General features: G+C 38.8%; 1 protein-coding gene and 1 long non-coding RNA gene across 22 annotated transcripts in view; one reads left to right on the top strand and one right to left on the bottom strand.

The window, feature by feature from the left end:
• The window catches only part of DTNA (dystrobrevin alpha), a 349092-nt gene that overhangs the window by 15848 nt on the left and 310573 nt on the right, over positions 1-22671 (top strand). The window lies entirely within an intron of this gene.
• The window catches only part of LOC140594947 (uncharacterized), a 77235-nt gene continuing 60931 nt past the window's right edge, over positions 6368-22671 (bottom strand). Inside the window, exon 3 of the long non-coding RNA XR_011996220.1 lies at positions 6368-6459. This is a non-coding gene — a long non-coding RNA (uncharacterized lncRNA). The remainder of the gene's footprint in view (positions 6460-22671) is intronic.

A 22671-nucleotide genomic window follows, 5' to 3' on the forward strand; every position in this document is an offset into this window, starting at 1 on the left:
TTAGAATGCATAAAAAATACTTTCTGTATTATGGCGCTTCAGCCCCCTTTTTCTGTGGTGGGTTTTTTTCTTTTTCTCTTTTTTTTCTTAGTGGTTCAAGAATGTTTTTTCTCTTTGCCTTGTTTTTTGGGAACTTGTGACCTAACAGCTGTAAATTAAATGTTCTTTATAAATATCTCTAATACTTTAGAGATGAGGTTGAGTCTTGCTCCGTATCCGTACAGCTTGAATCTTCATATTAGGCAAGGAAAACAAGCGAACCCAAAGCGAGTGGTATTCTATCATCGATCTGCAAAGAACTGGTTATAAAGGCAAATAATCAGCCACAGTAGTTTAAACTGTGATTTAAATAATTTTAAATATTAAACAATAGCCCTGTGATTTCATGTGAATGAGCACATAGGAGAGTTTATGGTTTGGATTTTAGGGTTGAGGTTGATGATTAAGGTAGGAGAAAGTGACACATACCAGTGCTTCACTTCTTTCATAGCCATAATCCTTCTGCCTGGCTGTGAACAGATGATAACCTGTGCCAGCTGTCTTTGTTTTTCCCACCACTTTATTCTCTTCATCTCCTTTGTTTTGTGTTTGTGCATTTGTTTTTTAAAAGTATTTATTTATTTATTTGAGAGATAGCACGAATGGGAGGGGCAGAGGGAGAGGGAGAGAGGAGCTCAAGCTGACTGCACTGAGCATGGAGCCAGATGAGGGGCTTGATCTAATAACCCTGAGATCAGGACCTGAGCCAAAACCACGAGATGGAGGCTCAACTGACTGTGCCACCCAGGTGCCCCTGATTTTGTTGTCTTTGTTATTGTTTTTCTCTTAGCTTTCTTCTTTCTGTACCCTTAGCCAGCATCTAGCTGAGTCGAATGGTCCTATGAAGAGACTCATTGCTGGCACCATAGAACTAGAGACCTGTTAGTCCCTGGCCTGTGCTTCTCCAGACTCTCACCGAGCCTATGACAAGACTGCATTTTCTAGTTTTCCCTCTCTTCCACCAGTCATTCCACATTACTTATTACTCCCTTGGATTCAGTAATTTTATGTTAGTCTGTGGAAGAACTAGCCCTTGTCATAATTCATACTCACCAAACCTTCTGTTTCCCCCTCTGGCTCAATGTGGTTATGAAACTGGCCATTCATTTTTTAGAACTGTTTCTCAAAATGTGTTTCAAGGGCCACCTGCATTGGAATCTTCTGGGGGTGTTTGTTAAAAGGATAGGTATCAAAACTCCATCCTAGACCTGCTGAATCAGAATCTCTTTTTCTGACTTTAGGATGTTAAGGTTAATGCTAATACCAGGAGTTAGTCTGGAATTGGGCTTCATAACCTAGGGTAGCTTTTTATTTTTTATTTTTATTTTTAAAAGGTTATTATTAGAGCACATTATGAGCTGGGGAAGTAGGGAGAGGGAGAGGGAGAAGCAGACTCTCCACTGAGCAGGGAGCCCAACACAATGTGGGGTTGGATCCCAGCACTTTGAGTCCATGGCCTGAGCCTAAGGTAGACGCTTAACCAGTTGAGCCACCCAGGCACCCCTAGGGTAGCTTTTTAAAAATCAGAATGGATACCAGGTGCAAGTTTGTAATTTGAACAGTCTGCTGTGATACTAGCATGTAGTCTATATGAACAACTGGAAAAGAAGCTGTAGAAATCAGAAGGATGGGAAAGAGGTTAGTGTTGACAAAGAAACATTACTTTAGTGCATTCATCAAAGGCCAGAGATTGATCCTCATTTATAAAATCAGAAACTAGATCTTTCTCTCAAGGGCATAGTCACATTAACCAAGCTTATAGAGACTGAGCTATAAATAGAAATGCCATTTTTAGAATTATCATTGTCACTAGGACCTGCATGACTGGGGCATTCTTGTCCTCTAGACAAGGAAGAGTGAAGAAAAATTATCCAGAAGTTTACTCCTTGAATTTGCTGTCAGATTGAGGAAAATTAGTTGAATAAAAATGGTAAAAATACTAAAAAATTACCGTGTGTCAGGAAATCTAAATATTTCATGTTTGTGATTTCATATGCTCCCTCTCAATAGCCCGTTGCAGTGGTATTATTAGCTCTATGTTCTAGATGAGAAGGGCATAAGGGAAAAGACGCTACCAAGTGCTAGAGCTGAAATTCTCAGGCTCTGTGACTAAGTTATTAGTAAAAAGAGAAAGAAACTACTAAATACCTCTAGAATTGCTTAGCCCTTGCCATCTAAGTAGGCAATGAAGTGGGGGAAGAGTAGCTTCCAGTTGATGGAGAAGAAAGGAATATGCCAACCACTGTTTGTATGGATAGGATGCTTTCAAGTAATGAGTAATTACATGAGCAGTCCCCGGGTGGATGAAGAGTAATACCTCTGTCAGACCTTGTGGTTTTATTTAACTGACCTCTCTAATAGTTGTGATTAAGTGACAGATCTACACAATCAGGTTCTGCTCTCAGATTGCCTTTTTTAAAAGATGTATCCCAGCCATATAGAAATAGCTAGCCATAAATATTAATAAGTAGTAATATAGGCATGTTTAAATATAGTAGGCAAGTTTGCATATATCAGCCTTGTGGGTGTCCCCAAGTCCTGAGGTAACCTTGTTTCAGAAAATATGAGTGGAATTGACTAGAACTTCCACAAGCTCCAACTCAAGCATATTTCCTGTTCTTTTGGGAGATTCTCATGGAACTTAGTTCCCCCGTGTCTCTGTTCTGAGTTTCTGCATCAGTTGAATGCCCAGTCACCACTCAGGGTTTTGTCTCCTAAGAACAATGCCAGCTTGCACAAGAGATCACCCTGCTGTATGCTACTCTTGATCCTTTACTCCCCAAAGTATCCATGGCTCCACGATATGTGTTTAGCTCACTGTGTGGTAGGACTTGGACAGTAGAGTTGAGTAGTAGAACAGACATATTGGATACCCCTCATATTAAAACTCCCCCAACCATTTCTGAAAAAAAAGTGATAGTTTGAGTTTTCATCTTATGTTCCAGCATCTCACGAGGTGAGAAATGGATTATTTCTTTTTTTTTTTAATTTTTTTTTCTTTTATTTATTTATGATAGTCACACACACACAGAGAGAGAGAGAGAGAGAGGCAGAGATATAGGCAGAGGGAGAAGCAGGCTCCATGCACCGGGAGCCCGACGTGGGATTCGATCCTGGATCTCCAGGATCGCGCCCTGGGCCAAAGGCAGGCGCCAAACCGCTGCGCCACCCAGGGATCCCAGAAATGGATTATTTCTAAGTGCACATATTCATTTCGAAGTGACAGGTGCACACTAGTAAATCATATTTCTAGCTCTTTTGTTTTCCCCAGTCTATCTGCTCGGAACTATCCATCAGATTCTGATCTACTATTGAAATGTAACCCTTCCGACAGGAAAAGTGAAAGGCCCTCTGATCTATGAAACAAATGTCTGCCACCAACAGTCCCTGAAAAACCTCTCAGCACATACAAATGTTGGTGGATCCTGCAGATGAATAGCAAAGATGCCATGTATGGTCTGGGGGCTGATACTTTGAGACTGCTTTAAGTCAGAGTATAACCCTAGCTCCACACTGGTGGTGGTACCATTCACTGAAAAGTACTGGTAAGAAGTATAAGATCTGCCAAGAGGGGAAACTTTAGGGCTCTAGGTAAGGATGTGTATATCCTTGAATGGACACACCTTTCAATAACAAAACTGAACTAAATTCTTTCCAGTTGTGGAGATGACTAGTATTAGTGTCTAAATAAACATGTTTTGCATCTTGCAGGTTACAGGTTACCTGGTTTTGCATATATGGTGGGGGAAAAAAAAACAGAAATTTTTCACTGTGATGAAAAGTAACCACTGCATTATAGGATACAAGCTAGCAAGCCTGCATAGAAGGATAATTGTTTCACATAATTTTGTGATCTAAAGATTCATGGAAAACTTTAGAATTTGCTTAAGATTAAAAAAAAAAAAAAGAATTTGCTTAAGATTGGTGGCAGAAATAACAACCACATGGTTTTGGATATGTCCGTGCCTTTAGACAGATGTAGTTTTCAGAGCTCAGTCTATTTCTGAGAAGACTTTTGCCTCATATCTGTTACAACTGCCAAGATGTATGGTATTGTAGGCTAGACCTGTTGTACTAAACTCCACCTCTGTGACTCTAGAAAACAGTGGTGGAGATCAAAACAAACTCAGAAGGTAAACACAAAGCTTAACAATAAATATATGCTAATAGTAAATGTGACACCAAATTGTTGCAAAACTTAAGACTATATGGTCAAAGACTGTGTCAGTCTTTACCTATCAATAGAGTAGGAGGAAAATGCTGGAGATCTCAGCCGCAAAAATTGTATCTTTTGTTTAGCAATACCTGGAAAGTTATTGTGGGTCTGTCAGAGGCCATGCTGACAAGTGAATGATTTGCTCTAAGTTCTCATTAGAGAATTTGTCTATCACAAGGTGACATCCCAGCTACCTAGGTGCCTGGAGATTGACTGGAGGAGGGTGAAACTGAACCACACAAGGTGCAGAAGCATCACCCCCTTGTCCTCGGGGAGCTTATATTCTACTTGGGAGATGTAATTAAGAAGAGAAACAATCAGGGGTGCCTGGGTGGCACAGTCAGTTAAGCATCTGCCTTTGGCTCAGGCCCTGACCCTGGGGTCCTGGGATCAAGCCCCACGTTGGGCTCCTCACTCAGCATGGAGTCTGCTCTAGGATTCTGTCTCCTTGTCTGCCCCTCTCCTCTGCTTGTGTGCTCTCTCTCTCCCTCTTTCTCTCTCACAAATAAAATCTTTTTTTAAAAAAAGAATGGAAACAATCAGTGAAACAACATGATATAAAGAAAGGTAAATTTGTTGTGTTGCATGAAATGAGAAATAGGAGAAAGCATGTTGAAATTCCGAGAAGTGGGAAGGTTTTCAGGAAGTATGTGATGTCTCAGTACCTTCCTGGGGTTAGGATCAAGAACTGCATGAAAAAGTGAGTATCACAATAGACTACCACCTGCAGCCCACCTCAGATCCCTGGAAGGCAAACCTAAGCTGGCCTCCCAAGTGTCTAGACTCATGTACAGTGAAAGAGAAGAACACGTAGCAGTAGAAAGATAATAAACACATGCCCCTCCAAGCCACCGCAGGGGTTCATGAATTGTGCTTACCTTTGTTTCTGTAAAGAGGGTAGGAAAGAGGAAAGAATAATATTCTTAATGTGTGCGCAGTGAAATCCAGCTTGCAAAGCCATTTTCCTTCATGGTTTCTCATTTCTTCCTCACATGAGTCCTGTGAATTAGTGATTCCTTAATCCCTGATAGGCTCAGGATTGTGATTTGTCAAAGATCACACAGCTAGTAAACAGCCAAGCAGGAACTTGTGTCTTACCTGAGTGCTCCCAAATTCTGAGTTCTTTGTCCACACCACAGTGTTTGAGTTATAGCTGCTGACAGGAAAGATTTCTCCTGCCTGTAGTGGACTGGGAGAACAGAACAAAAAAATTAAACCTGGTCCATAGTATGCACAGAGTTCTGATTGAACTCCCTTCACCCTGGGTATTTAAGGACCTTACAATGTTACTTTCAGCTCTCACAGGATTTTATTAAGGTAATGGATCAATTTCCATTTTCAAGGAAATCTGTGAGCCTGTGATCTTTGTTCTAATCCCACATCAAGTCAGAGAGGAGTTTGGGGCCTAGGATCTATATATATCATATAAAATAACATATAGGAGATATATATATGACAGTGGTTCAAGGTTTTAGCATGCATCAGAATCATCTGAAGGGCTTTTGAGACCAGATTGCTGAAACAGTTTCTGATTTAGTAGATCTTAGGTAGGGGCCGAGAATTTGCATTTTTAACAAGTTCCCAGGTAATGCTGATGCTGCTGATCTAGGGACCACACTTTTAAGAGCCATCAGTATAACATGTGAGGCCCGTAGTGAACTACACTGATTTATTAAAAATTAATCATTTAAACATCGTTTCTAAGATAGCCTTAAAGAAGAAATGGGGGTGCTAAAGTGTAGCCAAAGAGGGTATGTTTGGCTACACTTTAGCCAAACATGAAATTACACTCTGTGCTGTGTGATAATACCAAGTGTGGGAATTAGGGTAGTAGTGGTATTCATGGGGGGTTGATTACCCTGTAATACTTACAAACTTTGGGGTGTTTACTTAATAATTCTTATTGCTTGATGCCTTTTTAAAATCTTGCTCAAAATATCCCAAAAGAGCTGGCTCATCTCATTCTATCTACCTGCTTCTACCCCGAGTTCAGCTCTAAATAACCCATCCCAAATGGGATTTTTCCACTTACATAGCCATCAGGTTCACTGGCTTTGTTCAACTTGTTAGATGGCCAACACCATGAAGAGAAGACTCAGTCTGTGTTTGGATTATTGGTTGGCTAATTCCGATGGTTTCTAATTGTTGTTCAGGAATTTTGGTTATTGTGCTCCTCCCACTTCAACCTCCTACATGGACCTTTCCTTGAAAAACAACAACAACACTGCAATGTGTAAGGACATCAGTTCCTTGGTCAGTTATTTTAAAACTACTTGCACACACATGGACACAGAACATAGACAAATTAAACTGTTTCTGAAAGTCTGTTACTCTTCCATAACCATAGCCGTATTTGTGAAATAAGCTTTGTCTTTATTTATATAGCATATTGTCCTGTTTACTATAATGGATTATATATGTGTCACCTTTGTTCTCTATTACTTGTGTTTTACTATCATTACCTGTGTGTGTGTGTGCATGTGTGTGTGCGTTTAGGTCTATGTAATTTTGCTACATGTGTAGATGTGTATTATTACCACTACAGTCAACACAGAGAACATTTCCATCACCGGGGTGCCTAGTGCTGCCACACACATTCCCCTTTCCACAGCCCTCTCCTTCCCCAACCCGCAAATATGTTATTCTTTCATTTTGTCATTGCAAATATATAAAAGGAATTGTGCTTTATGTAATCTTTTGAAGTTTTTGTTTTTAAGAAAGTTGGCATAATTTCTTTGAGCTTCTACCAACTTATTACATGTATCCATAATTTGCTCTTTGTTATTGTGGAGTACTATTCCTTGGTATGGGCGTACCACCATGTGTTTTAACCATTCACCTGTCAAAAGGTATCTGTTTCTTTTTTATTTTTCAGTTTTGGCTATTATGAATAAATATGCTATGGGTGTTCACATATAGATGTGTTTGTAAATGTAAGTTTTTGTTTGTCTAGAATAAATGCTCAAGAATGCAATTGGCTAGAAGTTTAGTTTCATAAAAAACTGCCCAGCTCTTTTCTAGAGTGGATTTTGTGTTCTCACCAACACCTTATGAGAAGTTTCTCTGTTTCCTTACCAGCATTTGGCATTATCCTTATGTTTTATTTGAGCCATTCAGATAGGCTTGTAGTGTTTTTGTCTCATTGTGGTTTTAAATAGCATTTCCTGGATGACCAATGATGCCAAACATCCTTCCACGTGCTTATTTGACATCTGCATATCTTCTTTTGTGAAATGTCTCTTCATGTCTTTTGCCCATTTTCTAATTGTTTTTTTTAAAGATTTATTTATTTATATTTATGATAGACACACAGAGAGAGAGAGAAAGAGGCAGAGGAGGGAGAAGCAGGCTCCTTGCCGGGGGCCCGACATGGGACTCGATCCCGGGACTCCAGGATCGTGCCCTGGGCCAAAGGCAGGCGCCAAACCGCTGAGCCCCCCAGGGATCCCCTCTAATTGTTTTTGAATTTACTGTTAAATTTTGAGAGTTCTGTATGCTTTCTGTGTTTTGTATATGTAGCTTTCAAACATTTTCCTTTCATCTGAAGCTTGGGTTTTCATCTTCTTAATTGACTCTTCCATGGAGCAAACAGTTTTAGTCTTGATAAGATCCAGATTATCAATATTTCTTTCTACGGATTGTCCTTTTGGTATCAAGTTTAAGAACTTTTTACCTAGCCCAAGATCCTGAAGATTTTTTCCTGTTTTTTTCCTAAAAGTTTTAAATTTTACTTTATACTTTTTAATTCCAGAATGCATTTTGAGTTCATTTTTGTATAGCATGATTTAGATTGAGGCTGTTGTTTTTGGCTATGAATGTCCAATTACTTTAGCAAATATGCCTTCAGTTTTGACATATATTTTTTTTATTTAACAAGCATTAATGTGAGAGGTTACTATGTGTGAGACACCATTAGGCAGTCTTTACAGGGAAATTCATAGACTTGGTTCCTGAATGATCTTGTAGTTGAGAATGTACATATACAAATATTCTCAAAATTTTAGGTCCAATTATAAGACAAAAGAAAAGGACTTGAAAGAGGAGGATTCAGGGAGAGTAAGTGTAAGCTATTGGTGTAGCTTAAAAGAGAGAGTATTAAAGCAGGGATATAAAGACAGAACAGAGAGAAGGCTAAAGAAATATTTATGAGGAACATTTATCAGAGCCTAGCAGAAGGTAGTTTAGGGAGGAGAAAATGTCAAATGTGTGAATGGTTTGTACAAAAAGAGGAAAAAAAGGAGGTTTGGGTAGAAGAAGTGAATTGGTTTTAAACTTCTTGAGTTTGAAGTAGCCATTGAACATTTAGGTGAAACTGGCCTCGTTATGGTTTTCACATATGAAACTAAGGTTTGTGGATGAATTTCATGGTGGGCAATTTTTGAAAATTGCCAAGAGTTATTTAGAGCTAAGATGCCATAAAGTTAGATTAGACAAAGTCAAATGCAGAAATTGTAGAATTATAAAAAGGAAACTTTATATTTAATGTAAAGGCTGAGGGTTTGGTACATTTTAGGTTAGAATCAGAATGATTCTAACTACAAACTATGTTAGCTCAAGAAGCTTTTGTAATTTTTTAAAAGAGTCCAAGCCTCAGCTTTCTTATCTGTGAAATGGGTGTTTTTGTAAGCCTGCAACTTCTAGGATTGCAGTGAGGACCAAACAAGATGGTCAGCCTAACGTGCTTTATCTATAATGAAGACTTGACATGTGTTAGTTCTTTTTTTTCCTACAAGATATTTTTGAGACCATTTAGAATGTTTTCCAAACTATTAACAAGAACTTTTTTTTTTAAACAAAGTCTTATACAGACCTAGAAAACAGATCAAAGCAAAGCTGTCTGCTTTATATCCAAATTCTCAATTGCAACAACAAGGTGGAAATGTCAGGCTCTTTGCAAATCACCAGTATAGTAAGATAGGTCAATTTAAAGATGAGAAAACTGGTTAGAAGAGATAAAGAAAGTTCTCTCAGGTTACATAATGAAAGCAGACCCTGGTGTAGTCTCCTATTCCATACGCTTCCCAAAATGCCATAGTATCTATGACTCAAGTAGCATTACCTCACATGGATGGCTATGGTTACAGTTCCAAAAGAAACTGGTATCTTAAAGGTTCTGTGAAGTGTAGTGGCAATCCTGTCTCTTGTGGCCTCCAAAGCACCCTTCTGCAAAGTGAGCCTCTTTTTAAGAGGCATGTTTGGATGTATTTAAGAAATGGGCTTTATATACCCACTTTATATGAAACAAGGCCATGATGTTCTTCTATCCTTCTCTCTTAATAGCTAGTGTTGGCAAACATTTCATGTCTTAGAAAGCTTAGAAAGTGTGTCCTGGGGCAGTGGTTTCAGACACGGAGTAACCCAGGGAACATTTCTAAATTGTATATTCTAGGACTCAATCCTGGAAGATTCTGAGTCAGAGAGTCTGAGGTGGATCTTTAGAATCTCATTTTTTTTAAAACTTCCCAGGGGAGGCTGAAATTTAGGGACCATTGCTCTGTGGTGTAGCACAGAACCCCTGGAGTTGCCAATGCTGTTGCTCTGACCATTTCCTTTCTAGATAACTATTGCTTTTGAGCACTCAGTAACATTGCTCAGATCCTCTCTCTAGTTCAGAATTAGAATGTGGTCTGCCCTACCCAAGCCAGCCAATTCCCATTCGTCAAACCTTTCCCTTGAGTTAATAGCTTAGAGGCAAAAATGGTGTCAGCTTGGCAGTAATAACAACAACAACCTAAAAGCCATCACTTTTGGAGCATTTGCTATGTGACAGATGAGTTTTTAGTGTTTTGTCTGTATTTTCTGATGACAGAAGTTTGACCTTTAGACTTTCATTTACAATTGCCTACTCAGTATTTCAAAAAGAACGCTTGATTACTCCCTTCCCTGATAGATGCTCTATCCCAGTCTTCCCTTGGTACATTCCCAACTGTCAGCCAGTTGCTCATGCCCAAATCTATTCTTGCCTCCCATTTCCCAGACCATAATGAATCCATGCCCTCAAAATATACCCCAATCTAACCACTTCTACCCTGCTCCACCTAGAGCCATTCAATCCAAATCACTATTGTTTCCTGTCTACATCATTATAGTAGCTGGATGGCTGGACTACTTTTGCTTTCAGAGATGAAGCAAGAATAATCATATAAAAGTGAAGATCATGGGGATCCCTGGGTGGCTCAGCGATTCAGCGCCTGCCTTTGGCCTGGGGCGTGATCCTGGAGTCCTGGGGTCGAGTCCCGTGTCAGGCTCCCTGCATGGAGCCTGCTTCTCTCTCTGCTGTGTCTCTGCCTCTCTCTCTCTCTCTCTCTCTCTCTCTCTCTATCTGTCTCTCTCTCTCTATCATGAATGAATAAATAAAAAAATAATAAAAGTGAAGATCAGAGTTGTCATTCATTCAGGGGTCTAAAATCTTCAGTTACTTCCTAGCACACTTAGCTAAAAATCAGTGTCCTTACCAAACGTTACCTATAACTTCTACATGATTTGGCTTAGTCTCTTCCCCCAAATTCTTCTTGTATCACTCCATTCCTTGCCCTCCTTACCTTTAATTCATTACTGTTTCCTAAATTAGCTATTTTTTTTTTGCCCACCTCAGTGCATTTATACTTGCTATTCCCTCTTCCAGTATCATGCTTGCCCCAGAGTTTCCCATGGCTAACTGTCTCATTTCACACAGGTATCTATTTAAATAACATTTTTGGTTCTTGGTAAGGCCTTCCCTGCACATTCTTCCTAAAATAGCACTCCTGCCTCTATTCTCTTTCCTGCTTCACTTTTCTTCATAGGTTTTAAACTTCTAATGTTCTGGAATACATATATTTGGTTGGTTGGTTGTCCATCTCTCCAACTAGTGTCAGCTCTGTGAGGGAAGGGATTTCTCTGTGTCTTGTTCACCTTCATATCGTTGGCACCTGGCACATAATATTTGTTGAATGAATGAATGAATGAATGAGTAGGTATAGCTGTTGTTTCCCTCTTGATTCTCCCTTAGCAGTGCCTATGATTCTTATCTCTCAGATGTACATGGAATTCCTGTAAACTTCAATGACATATGTCCTGATCTCTCAATCATTTTTCCAATGATCTTGGTTGCCATTTGTTACCATCCTTTAATATTTATTAAGGACAGAGCCATTCCTAGGACAGTCTTTAAAATACTTCACTATTATCCCCAAAACTAAAGTTTCTAGGCTTTGCCTCCTACCCTTTGCTTCAGCACTTTCAGATTTAGGTTTGAAAGAGAGCTAACTATAAAGAAGGCATGCTATGTTGCATCACCAATGTCCTCATAGACAGGAAAATACTCTATGCACATTTTTTGCCTCTCACCAACCGTTATAGAGCCATATGAGTGAGGGAAATGTACTTTTAGGTGGGCAATAAAAATGCTCACCCTAGGGCCCTTAGGCTAATATTCCTCCTTACTTCTCACACTAAAAATGTATAGATGGATGATTTTCCTCCTCTTTCATGAATGGCTTCTGTATGAGCCATTTGCTACAGGAAGGTTTGCATGTGTTCTATGTTCACTGATGCCTGAAATACTAGTATAGCTCTGCCTTCTTTTTATTCACACTAGGAGCATTTGTTTTATGACATATGAGAGCCAACAAGTGTGGTCAAGTGCAAACAGACCCATATGCAGGTTGGGTGGAAGGGTTCCTTGTGGAAAGCTAACTCTCACCACAGTGCACCCACACACAGACCCTCGGAAGGCTGGCAGCTCTGCTGAAATAGAGTGGGCCAGCTTGCCAGTAGGCACCTTGCTATCAGAGCAGATGGGCCCAAGCAGGGGCAGGCAGCAGAGCACGCATGTCCGTTCTGACCACATGCATATTTATCATTTGTGTCTTTTATTTACAGGAGGCAAATTCTTGAACAGAAAGGCCACACTTAGAGAATAAGAGTCAGGAAGGATGAGCTTTCAGCCTTAATTAAAACATGAGAGAAAAGAAACCAGTGTTTTGATCTCATTTACTAAAGCTTATACATTAACCTGTTACTCCTTAATCCCAAATCACTCATCACTGAAGGGGATGCCCTGTCTTGCTCCAACAGTTTTTCACTTGCAAACTCACTAGGTAGCTTAATCTTTTTTTTTTTTTTTAAGACCAGAGATGTAAGGAGATTCGCTGCATGCAATGAAATTAATTTTACCAACATGTGTTAATAGAAAATAGAAAATAGAATTATTTTCCAGAACCATCTTTCACTTTTTTAGTTGTCTCATTTTAATAAAACATTTGTTTTCCTCCCAAATTAAGATGAGTATAAGGTATTAAGGCTGGCAGGATAAGTGACAATATTTGTATGTTGAAAGTCTTCTTTAATATTACCTGTGGAATGTCTCATTTACCTAAGTAGAAAACTTCAAAGAGAGAAGAATAATTGTGATTACTAAAAATATACAAATCACTTTAGATAATCTATAAACATTGTATCCATTCAAATAGAAGACAAAAACAAAACAAAAAACCCAGAAGGGTCTCTCATAGACACTACATGTAATTCATGGGCATATTAAAATTTTTCACATTTACTTAGCACCTTATACTTCCCACATATATTCACATGTATTATCTCACTTGAGCCACACAATTACCTTGTGACATTAAGTAAAGCCTGTTAGTCTCACTTTGTAGTTGAGGACACTGAGGATTATGGAGATGTAATCACCCAAGTTCAGACTTCAAGATCATGATTGTAACTTTAGTTTGGAGGCTGTTATATAATGAGAAGTTATCTCATGATGGCTTCTAAATTATCATAGTCTTTGCAATGTTGCATTCTACTTTTTACTTTATTAATGAAATCTGGCAGTGGAGACATAAGAATTCATATGTATCAAGTGTCTTGGCCACTGACTGCAAAATCACATTTGACAGCTGCTGGTTGACTTCTACTTATCTTTTTGACAAGTCAAATCTTGTAGAGCTTTGAGTAGGTTACTGAGTTGCCTAGCAGGTATTAAATTTTTGGATAATCATGCTGATGTTTGTGATCTTTGCTCCACTGTATTCTGCATCAGTTTCTCTTACAGATATTAAAACAATGTCACTGCTCTAGGGAGCTGTGGGTTGAGCCATATGGTGCTCTTGTTTTACAAACTCAAATGGTGACCTTTATCCAAAATAACAGCAATAAGTAGAACTCTGTAGTAAATTGCTGTGCTCAGTGGATTCATTGTATGAAAATATGCTTGAAAAAATAAATTTTAATTTTGTACTACTGTGCCTACTTTGAGATTTCTCTCCCCAAACTGGAAATTCTATGTTCTTATTTTGACATGTTACAAACAACATGCCATGATTACTGTTTACATGTACCATTAAAACTTATGGATTTTTGCTTTTGGACCTGAAGCTAATAATGCAATCTTCCAGTCTTGAGAACCAATCAAAACTCTTTTGAAAATCAGCTCACTTAAAGGAACCCAGAAAACCACTCTCTGCATGAAGCTTGGAATATCATGTGACTCCTCTATTATAAATAGCCTGTTCGAAGAGATAGCAGTAAGTTAAATTACAAACTGTTTTCCAAGTAATTGATATCCATTACTGGATTTGGACAGAGTAGAAATTTTCTTTATGGTGGCTGGTGCTCTGGTATGCAAAGATAGAGTGCCCTTTTCTCTTGTCAGTGGCTTGCAGAAAAATTATAGTTTTCAAGACTTTGCAGAGACACGAAAGGATTTTTTCAGAGGTTTATACATTTCTCAGAATGTAAAAGAAAAACTATTCCAGAAAGCTGTGACAGCCAGGCCTTTTGTGTCTGATAGAGGACTCAACTGAATCACTTGTGCCGAGAGCATAGCACTCAAGAACAAGTGAGTTTGGGGCACATAGGAGCCATTCATATCAGATGAATTATAGATTGGAGTGGATGACAGCTAAATTTCAAAAACCCCAAAATTCATTAATTCAGCCATGAGGTCATCAAAAGGGGAAATTAAATTCAACATATACCCAAGTTGACAAATTTTAAAAAAGAAATCTGATTTGATGCCAACTTTGTAGTATACGTGGAAGTCAACATTCTTATGAATACTGAGATATAGAGTTCCTTGTTGCTCAATCCTCAAAGTCTGTGTGAATCTCCAGAGAAAAATAAGCAAAGTAGAAGTGCATAAGTACTATACTCCCTAAAGTATCAGATGATCAGTAGTACAAGCACATCTTGAGCATTGGCTTCCCCTCTCCCACTTCAAACCCCAAATTTGCTGGACAACCAGGACAGAGACATTCCTTTCTGTCCTTCTCTCTCTCTCTCTTTTTCCACTTGCTCAACCTACTCTGGCTTTCTGTCATTTTTACATCTTCAGTTCTTACTTTTGCCCTCTGAGGCTCTTGAAGCAACTCCCATCTGACTCCCAAAGTTCATCAATATCTATCTTACTTTGCTTTTCCAGGTGTAACTCCGCTATTCCTACTTAAAGGAATGTTTAGACTTTTGTTTCATAGGTTTGAAAAAGCATTTTAAGACCAGAGGATCTTCTTTGTCCTTCCAACCTTTTATTAAAAGAAACATATTTAGCAATCATATTGTTCCATAGGAGGCCATCCCACTAGTCAAAGAAAACCACTCCTTTGACACATAGCGGTAGCACTAGAAATAAATAATCCATTAACATGTTTTAATTGATCTAGAAAGAGCCAATAGGTTTTAGTAGAAACCAAAGAGAATGAGATATATAATGATTCCTATGGAATTATATTTGGACATAATGAAAGCAATAGGCAATAGTTAGGAGCAGGGACTATGGACTCACATTGACAGAGCTCGGTCCTAACATCTAACTCTTAACTGTTTGCATGCTCTTGGGAAATTTGCTTTGAAATTTTCACGTGTGAAAATGAGGACAATAATGGTACCTGCTTTGTAGGATTGTCATGAATACATGTGGACTGAATGCAAAATATTGAGAACAGCCCTGGCACATATTAAGCATTCTATTAACTATTACTATTACAATTAAACAACAACAGAAGACTACTATATTCCTATATTTAAATCATCACAAAAAAAAAATCACAGAGGGGAGCCTGGGTGGCTCAGTCGGTTAAGCATCTGACTCTTGGTTTCAGCTCAGATCATGATCTCAGGGTGGTGAGACTGAGCCCTATGCGAGGCTCTGCCCTGCATATGGAGCCTGCTTGAAATTCTGTCTCTCCTTCTCCCTCTGCCTCTCCCTCCACTCATACACGCTTTGTCTCTCTCTCTTAAAAAAAATCATCACATAAATATTTAATATAGGAATATGTAAAATTAGAATTTTGTGTAGTTCAGAGAGTTGATTCAATCCTATGAAAGCAATTTCTGACTATCCCTAGCATATGAAGTTGACCCATCTATTTTATTTCAGGATGCACAATTTGTATCTTTGTCCATTCTTGGAATTTTGATGCTTTCTCAGTGAACAAGAGAAGAAAAACCATTTCTTTAGAGGCTATTTCTTTTCCTGGGTCTACATTTTTGGGCAAAGTTGAAATACATTGTCTTGAAGTATATGTGGCTTTCATCTGCAAGGGGCACCAGGATAATCTGTTGGTCCCACTAAAGAGGAACAGACCCTGGAATTTCAGGCAGGATTTCGTGGAAGACCCTACATGCTTCTCCTGCTATTTTTCTCAGGCTTACTGCATTTTTAAAGGATTGGGCCACCATTTTTTTCTGTTCTCTTCTCTCTCTGCACCTGTCCTTTCTGTAACCCCCCCCCCCCAATTGTAAACACATAGATATGTGCATACATGGGGATGTGGTGGGGATGTGTGTGTGCCTGTTGCCATACTCAGATCTTTCTGCTAAGGGACCAGTAACACTGATTACACGGGAGCTCAAAAGGTCATCTAGTCAGACTCATTCTGTCAAATAGCACTTCCCACAAACCAAGGAGAACTGTCTACTCATCAAGAAATAGATTTCTTATCTTCCTTTTCTCTTGTACAGAAGAGTATTTTTAGGGGTTCACTCAATCAATGCTGCCAACAGTTAATAAAGAGTGGCATCTTAATAGTAGACATTCTAGACACAGACAGAAACCTCAGTGAAAGAAGACAATGTTTCATTTTGTTTTTATTCAAGGCCCTATGCTCCCTACAAAAAAGGTGAAATCATTGAAGTGCAAAACAAGTCTATATTTAGAACGAAGACACACTGTTACTAGTTTCATTTCTCCCATTTCATGGCTTGTAGATTTGATCCATCATTTTTTCAAGTTATTTTTACTCTACACCACAAAAATAAGAGCCTGGAAGAGTAATTCTGCAGAATTAAATGCCTCGTACAAGGTTAGAGAAAAATCACTGGTAAGACAGAGATTGGAACACTCAAGTTTTACTTATTAAACTATTACTTAAATCACCCAGCTATAATAAGTGAGTCTATATACAGCAGATAAGCAAAATTCCAAGCTTTGCTTAAGCCTGTATCAAGCTTAACAAAGTCAAGAATTTGGGAGATTTCTCTGGGAATTCCTTCTTGAAGTTACTGTTGTCCAGTGAAAGTGCTTTTTGTGTCTTTAGCAGAGGATTTGCAAGATGAGTGTGTTCTCTTTTTAGAGTACCTAAGAATATTAATGTACCAGCTATTGTGATTGATTCAGGATTTAATTCTAATTTTTATTTCCTCTTTTAAAGAATCTCCATGCTTGTGTCTTAAAAACCCATATGTTTCTAACACATGGTTGCTATGAAAGCATGCCCTTGAAACCTGGATTTCCTGTACAACTATTATGTGTTGGACAAGACCTTGAAATTAGACAATTGACTGAGTTCAGAGAACTTCTGCCAAATCCATTAGAATCGATTGTCAAAGTTACTTGAAACTGAAGAACATTAGCTTTGTAGCTTGGAGTTGATCCCATTTAAAATTTTTTTAATTTAATTTATTTATTTGAGAGAGAAAAAAAGAGAGCAAGAGTAGAGGGAGGGGCAGAAGGAGAATCAGGCTCCCTGCTGAACACAGAGTCCATGCAGGCTTGATCCCAGGACCCTATGATGGTGACCTGAGCTGAAGTCAGACACCTAACCAACTGAATCAGCCAGGACCCCACCATTTAAAATTTTAGAATTGCCCATCCAGCTGGTAGTGCCTATTTCAAACAGATGAACAATCATGGGCTATTCATAGCAACTCAGACAACAAGGTGTGGCTACAGAATAGAATGTGAGAGTTGTGCTAAAAACAAAAGGACCACCAAATATATTCATACATTCTTTCTGATTTAGATATAACTAAGTAAGTGATTATTTATACTCTGAGTTACTGAAAGAGCTTTAGGTTGAATGCTTTTCTGAGAGAAAAGCAATACCCAGAACTAATGCATTGGCGCCATGTCCCATAATGAGGTCAGTTTTACAGGGTGCAGGACTGGCTAAGTTGTCTAGAGAAAAATATCTCTCCATCATCAGGCTGTACTATGTCTCAACAACCACCAGTTATGTAAGTGCTTCTGTATTTTAAACATGAGCTTATATTTTCTTGAAAATTTAGAAAATAGGGAGATATTGAGACTCTCACAGTTGAAAGTTTAGAGCCATTTTAATAAATTGCTGTATTTCCATGCTTGTTGCCTGTGGCAGAATTTATGTTGATGTATCCAGTACCTAATTCCAACCCTACTCACTCACCTTCTCCTGCTTTATAAGTTGGAAATGTTATAGATTGTCTTTTCTAGTCTCCCTTGTAAGTATGGGTGACAATGTGACACAGCCCTGCCCACTGAGATGCCGGTGGTTGTCCACTGGCTCTGCGTGCTCCCATTCCTTTCATCTTGCTTGGTCGACAGAATTAGTGGAGCCACAGCAGCCATCATGTCACCATGAGGAAAAGGCCCAAAGAATCTGAGAGACATTAAGTCCAACACATTTGAGCAATTGAACCCACACTAATGACTGTCTACTTCTAGAATCTGGGCCACATGAATTTTTAGAATGCTCTCTATTTGCATACATTGATATGCCCTCTGTTCTTTATCCTATTAAATATCACAGTATAACCTCATCATCAGAAGTACTCATCTATTCATTAATTCACTCATTATTTATTAAGTTATAGCATGGCTGAAGTCAGCATACAATATGTCAAAGTAAAATAAAATTTTAATGATGAGAAATAAAAGGCAAAAACAATATAATGGTAGAAAAGTGAAATAACTCCCAAAGAACACAAAACTATGTTTAGTCATTTCAGATATTTTTTTAGAGATTAAACAAAAATTTGAATCCCAACTTGCAGCATCCAGCACAAAGGGGTGAACATGATGAATTATACAATTGAGTGTCTATAAGAGAAAACAAACTGGTTGCTTAGCAGAAGGCTAACTGCCAGTGACTACAAAATGATAGACATTTCGCCTGTGGATAGTCACAAAGTGGTCATTGTGTACTGTAAAGAACAAAATCTTTAACTATTTTCACAGAGTTACATGTTTTATAAGTTTTCTTCCCCTTGGGCTGTCTCTTAATATATGCTGATGTTATCGTGCCAAATTGCACTTTAACAAAAACAACTTTATAAGTCACAAACAACTTTATAAGTCACCATAATGCAATATAAATTCATGATTCTCTCAGAGTTGGGTTTAATCCAGGGCAGAGCTAATAGTATTTAGAAAGATGGGACGTGAGACTGTGTGTGCTTCAGAAAGTCCTTCTTTGCTAGTTTCTCTCAACTAAAGTTTTGGTAGTATTAAGAAACATCAAGTGACACAATATTTTTAATAAACGTCATTATGAGGGCTTTCCTTGATTCCAAGTAGATAGAATGATAGCATGTTCCTTTTACTCTGGGAGATTACGAATGGTGGCAGGAGCTGTAGAGACCCTTCTAAAGTCATGTTACCCTTGGGAAAATACTTGATAGTGCTGATTGGTCCTCTCATTCATGATGGGTAGAGTAAACTGGTCTGCCACCCCACAGTCCTCTGGGGCTGAGCACACTCCCACAGGGGTCAATCCGAGCCTCATACTCAGAGCAAGGAGGTGCACATTTTCATCAGAGCTAATCTGTCTTAATTTGGGATTTAAAGAGTGATGACATTTTAATGAAAATGTTGTCTTTCAGATGGGCCATTACTTAGTCCTCTTGTATTCTTAATCCATCAGTCTGGATATCTCTGACTTTTACTCTCATTCTTTTTCTTTCTCCTTGAAGAAAATGGAAATCATTCAGAAATCATGATGAAACTGTGGTATATTCATCACTTAGGATTCTGTCTCCAATATCACTTCCAGTTTCTTCTCCTGAATACCCTTCCTTTTCTTCAGTTTCCCTGTTTCCATTCCCACCCCAACCCCTATCCCTGATCCCTGTTCTGTTATCGTACATGGAAAAGCAAAATTAGTAATTCTGTGCTACCACAAATAATAATGCTAGCTAAATTATTGGGGCTTTATTGGGTACCAAAATCTTTGCCAAGCAATTTGGCACATACCATGTCATTTAAGCCATGTGACAACACTAGGAAAAAGATGACTACTTTTATCCCAATTTTAATGCTAGAGGAGACTAAAGTCATGCTAAATAGGAGAGTCAGGGTTCAAATTCAAGCTATCTGATCCAGTGCCTTCCGTTCTTAAGCACTCTGCTGTCCTCCTTCTAGAAGCTCAGCTGACAGTGAAAGTATAGAACAAAAGATCTTTGTCCTGGTTACCTAGGGATCAGCAAGGAATGCCTTCTTCTAATCTATCAGCAGCCCCTGGTCGCCTCCCCTCCACCCTGACCTACACTCCCAGAATACAGTCTACAGCATGTATCAAATGTCCAGTTGGACATTTCTGTGATTATTCAATAGCTAGAACATGGGGAATTTATTTTTCTATGCTTTAAAATTATAATGGCTTCTGGAAAACCACTGATGTGAGGTAGAGGTGATTACACAGTCACTTAGATCAAGAGATTAGTCTGAATGGGAACATGGTATTAAAAGTGAAGGACACATAAGAAATATGATTTTGCTGGAAATCTCTTCCTCAGCTTATGAATGGTGTGTTTGACCCTTGGGTATAATTTATGATGCTTTATTGGAGGCATCAAGACCTAACACCAGTGAGACAAGCACAGGAGTGATGGCTAAGAGATGACGATTCTAGTCTAGTTTTCGCTAGCCGTTGAGCTTAAGCCATTATCCAGCTTATAACTTTCTGCCCTTTTTTTCCCCACTATCAACTTCATTCATTGGACTATATTTTATGTAAATTATTCAACTCTGCAAATGCAAACACAAAATATTTAACAATTAAGATTTTGCAGTCAGAAAATTCAAAGCAGTTTGACTATCTCAGTTTCAGTGCAGTTTTTTGAATTAATCTAAAACTCATTCTTAGTTCTCTGTCCAGTCAGGTAAGAAGTCCAAACCATTTCTGACTTTGGGTGTATAGAATTTTTCAGAAGCATTCTGAGAAGCCCCAAAATACAGAAGGGTAATACTATGTTTCCACGTGATTTTTAAATAGCTAAGTGGAAGTTTTTTCCTCATACTGTTAAAAATCCTCTTCCTCAGAGTTGGAGAAAAACAAAACAAAACATGAAAATCTTCAGACAAAAGGTTAACTTCTTTGAATAAAGGGCCTTTCAGAGAAGTGGCCAAAGATCAGAAGAATAAAGATGCCTTCTCAACCGTTTAATTCAGCAAGCATTTACTGAGCAACTCCTAGGTGCTGGTTATTGTAAAAGCCCCTCTGGGAAATGGAAAGATGAATGAGACATGGCACCCACCTTCTTTAATGCCCAATCCAGGGAAAAGAAAAGACTCGTGCATACTTTACTGGAAAACAGGGCAGACTGGAATAAGCACTTATGGAAGTGTGAAGTGATAGAAGGCAGGAGGGGGAAAAATAGGTTCTTTCTGACTAGGGCATTTTAGCAGGCTTCACTGAGGAGGAGGGATCATATAAGCTGTTCTTTGAAAAATGATAAAGGGATAGAAGGATATTCTAGGCTGAAAGAACTAAAGGAGCAAAGAAATGAAAACAAAAGTGCTGGTGCTCCTTTGTGGAACTGAAAAGACAAGTTGACTGGATTGTAGAGAGTAGGAATCTGCTGGAAGATTCACTTGATGCTGCTTTTATGAAGGGCACAAATGCCAGATTGTTTGGAATGCACCATGTACAATAGGAAGCAATTGAAGATGATGATGATGATGATGATGATGATGATGATTTCAGCAATTAACACCTTAAAAGGAAGCCTTTTTTATAATAAATTTATTTTTTATTGGTATTCAATTTACCAACATACATAATAACACCCAGTGCTCATCCCGTCAAGTGCCCCCCTCAGTGCCCGTCACCCATTCACCCCCACCCCCCACCCTCCTCCCCTTCCACCACCCCTAGTTCGTTTCCCAGAGTTAGGAGTCTTTATGTTCTGTCTCCCTTTCTGATATTTCCCACACAATTCTTCTCCCTTCCCTTTTATTCCTTTTCACTATTATTTATATTCCCCAAATGAATGAGAACATATAATGTTTGTCCTTCTCCGATTGACTTACTTCACTCAGCATAATACCCTCTAGTTCCATCCACGTTGAAGCAAATGGTGGGTATTTGTCGTTTCTAATGGCTGAGTAATATTCCATTGTATACATAAACCACATCTTCTTTATCCATTCATCTTTCGATGGACACCGAGGCTCCTTCCACAGTTTGGCTATTGTGGCCATTGCTGCTATAAACATCAGGGTGCAGGTGTCCTAGCGTTTCATTGCATCTGCATCTTTGGGGTAAATCCCCAGCAGTGCAATTGCTGGGTCGTAGGGCAGGTCTATTTTTAACTCTTTGAGGAACCTCCACACAGTTTTCCAGCGTGGCTGCACCAGTGCACATTCCCACCAACAGTCTAAGAGGGTTCCCTTTTCTCTGCATCCTCTCCAATATTTGTGGTTTCCTGCCTTGTTAATTTTTCCCATTCTCACTGGTGTGAGGTGGTATCTCATTGTGGTTTTGATTTGTATTTCCCTGATGGCAAGTGATGCAGAGCATTTTCTCATGTGCATGTTGGCCATGTCTATGTCTTCCTCTGTGAGATTTCTCTTCATGTCTTTTGCCCATTTTGTGATTGGATTGTTTGTTTCTTTGGTGTTGAGTTTAATAAGTTCTTTATAGACTTTGGAAACTAGCCCTTTATCTGATATGTCATTTGCAAATATCTTCTCCCATTCTGTAGGTTGTCTTTTAGTTTTGTTGACTGTATCCTTTGCTGTGCAAAACCTTCTTATCTTGATGAAGTCCCAAAAGTTCATTTTTGCTTTTGTTTCTTTTGCCTTCATGGATGTATCTTGCAAGAAGTTACTGTGGCTGAGTTCAAAAAGGGTGTCACCTGTGTTCTCCTCTAGGACTTTGATGGAATCTTGTCTCACATTTAGATCTTTCATCCATTTTGAGTTTATCTTTGTGTATGGTGAAAGAGAGCGGTCT

The sequence above is a fragment of the Vulpes vulpes genome, chromosome 13 (assembly GCF_048418805.1).
Source record: "Vulpes vulpes isolate BD-2025 chromosome 13, VulVul3, whole genome shotgun sequence".
NCBI classification, from domain to species: Eukaryota; Metazoa; Chordata; class Mammalia; order Carnivora; family Canidae; genus Vulpes; species Vulpes vulpes.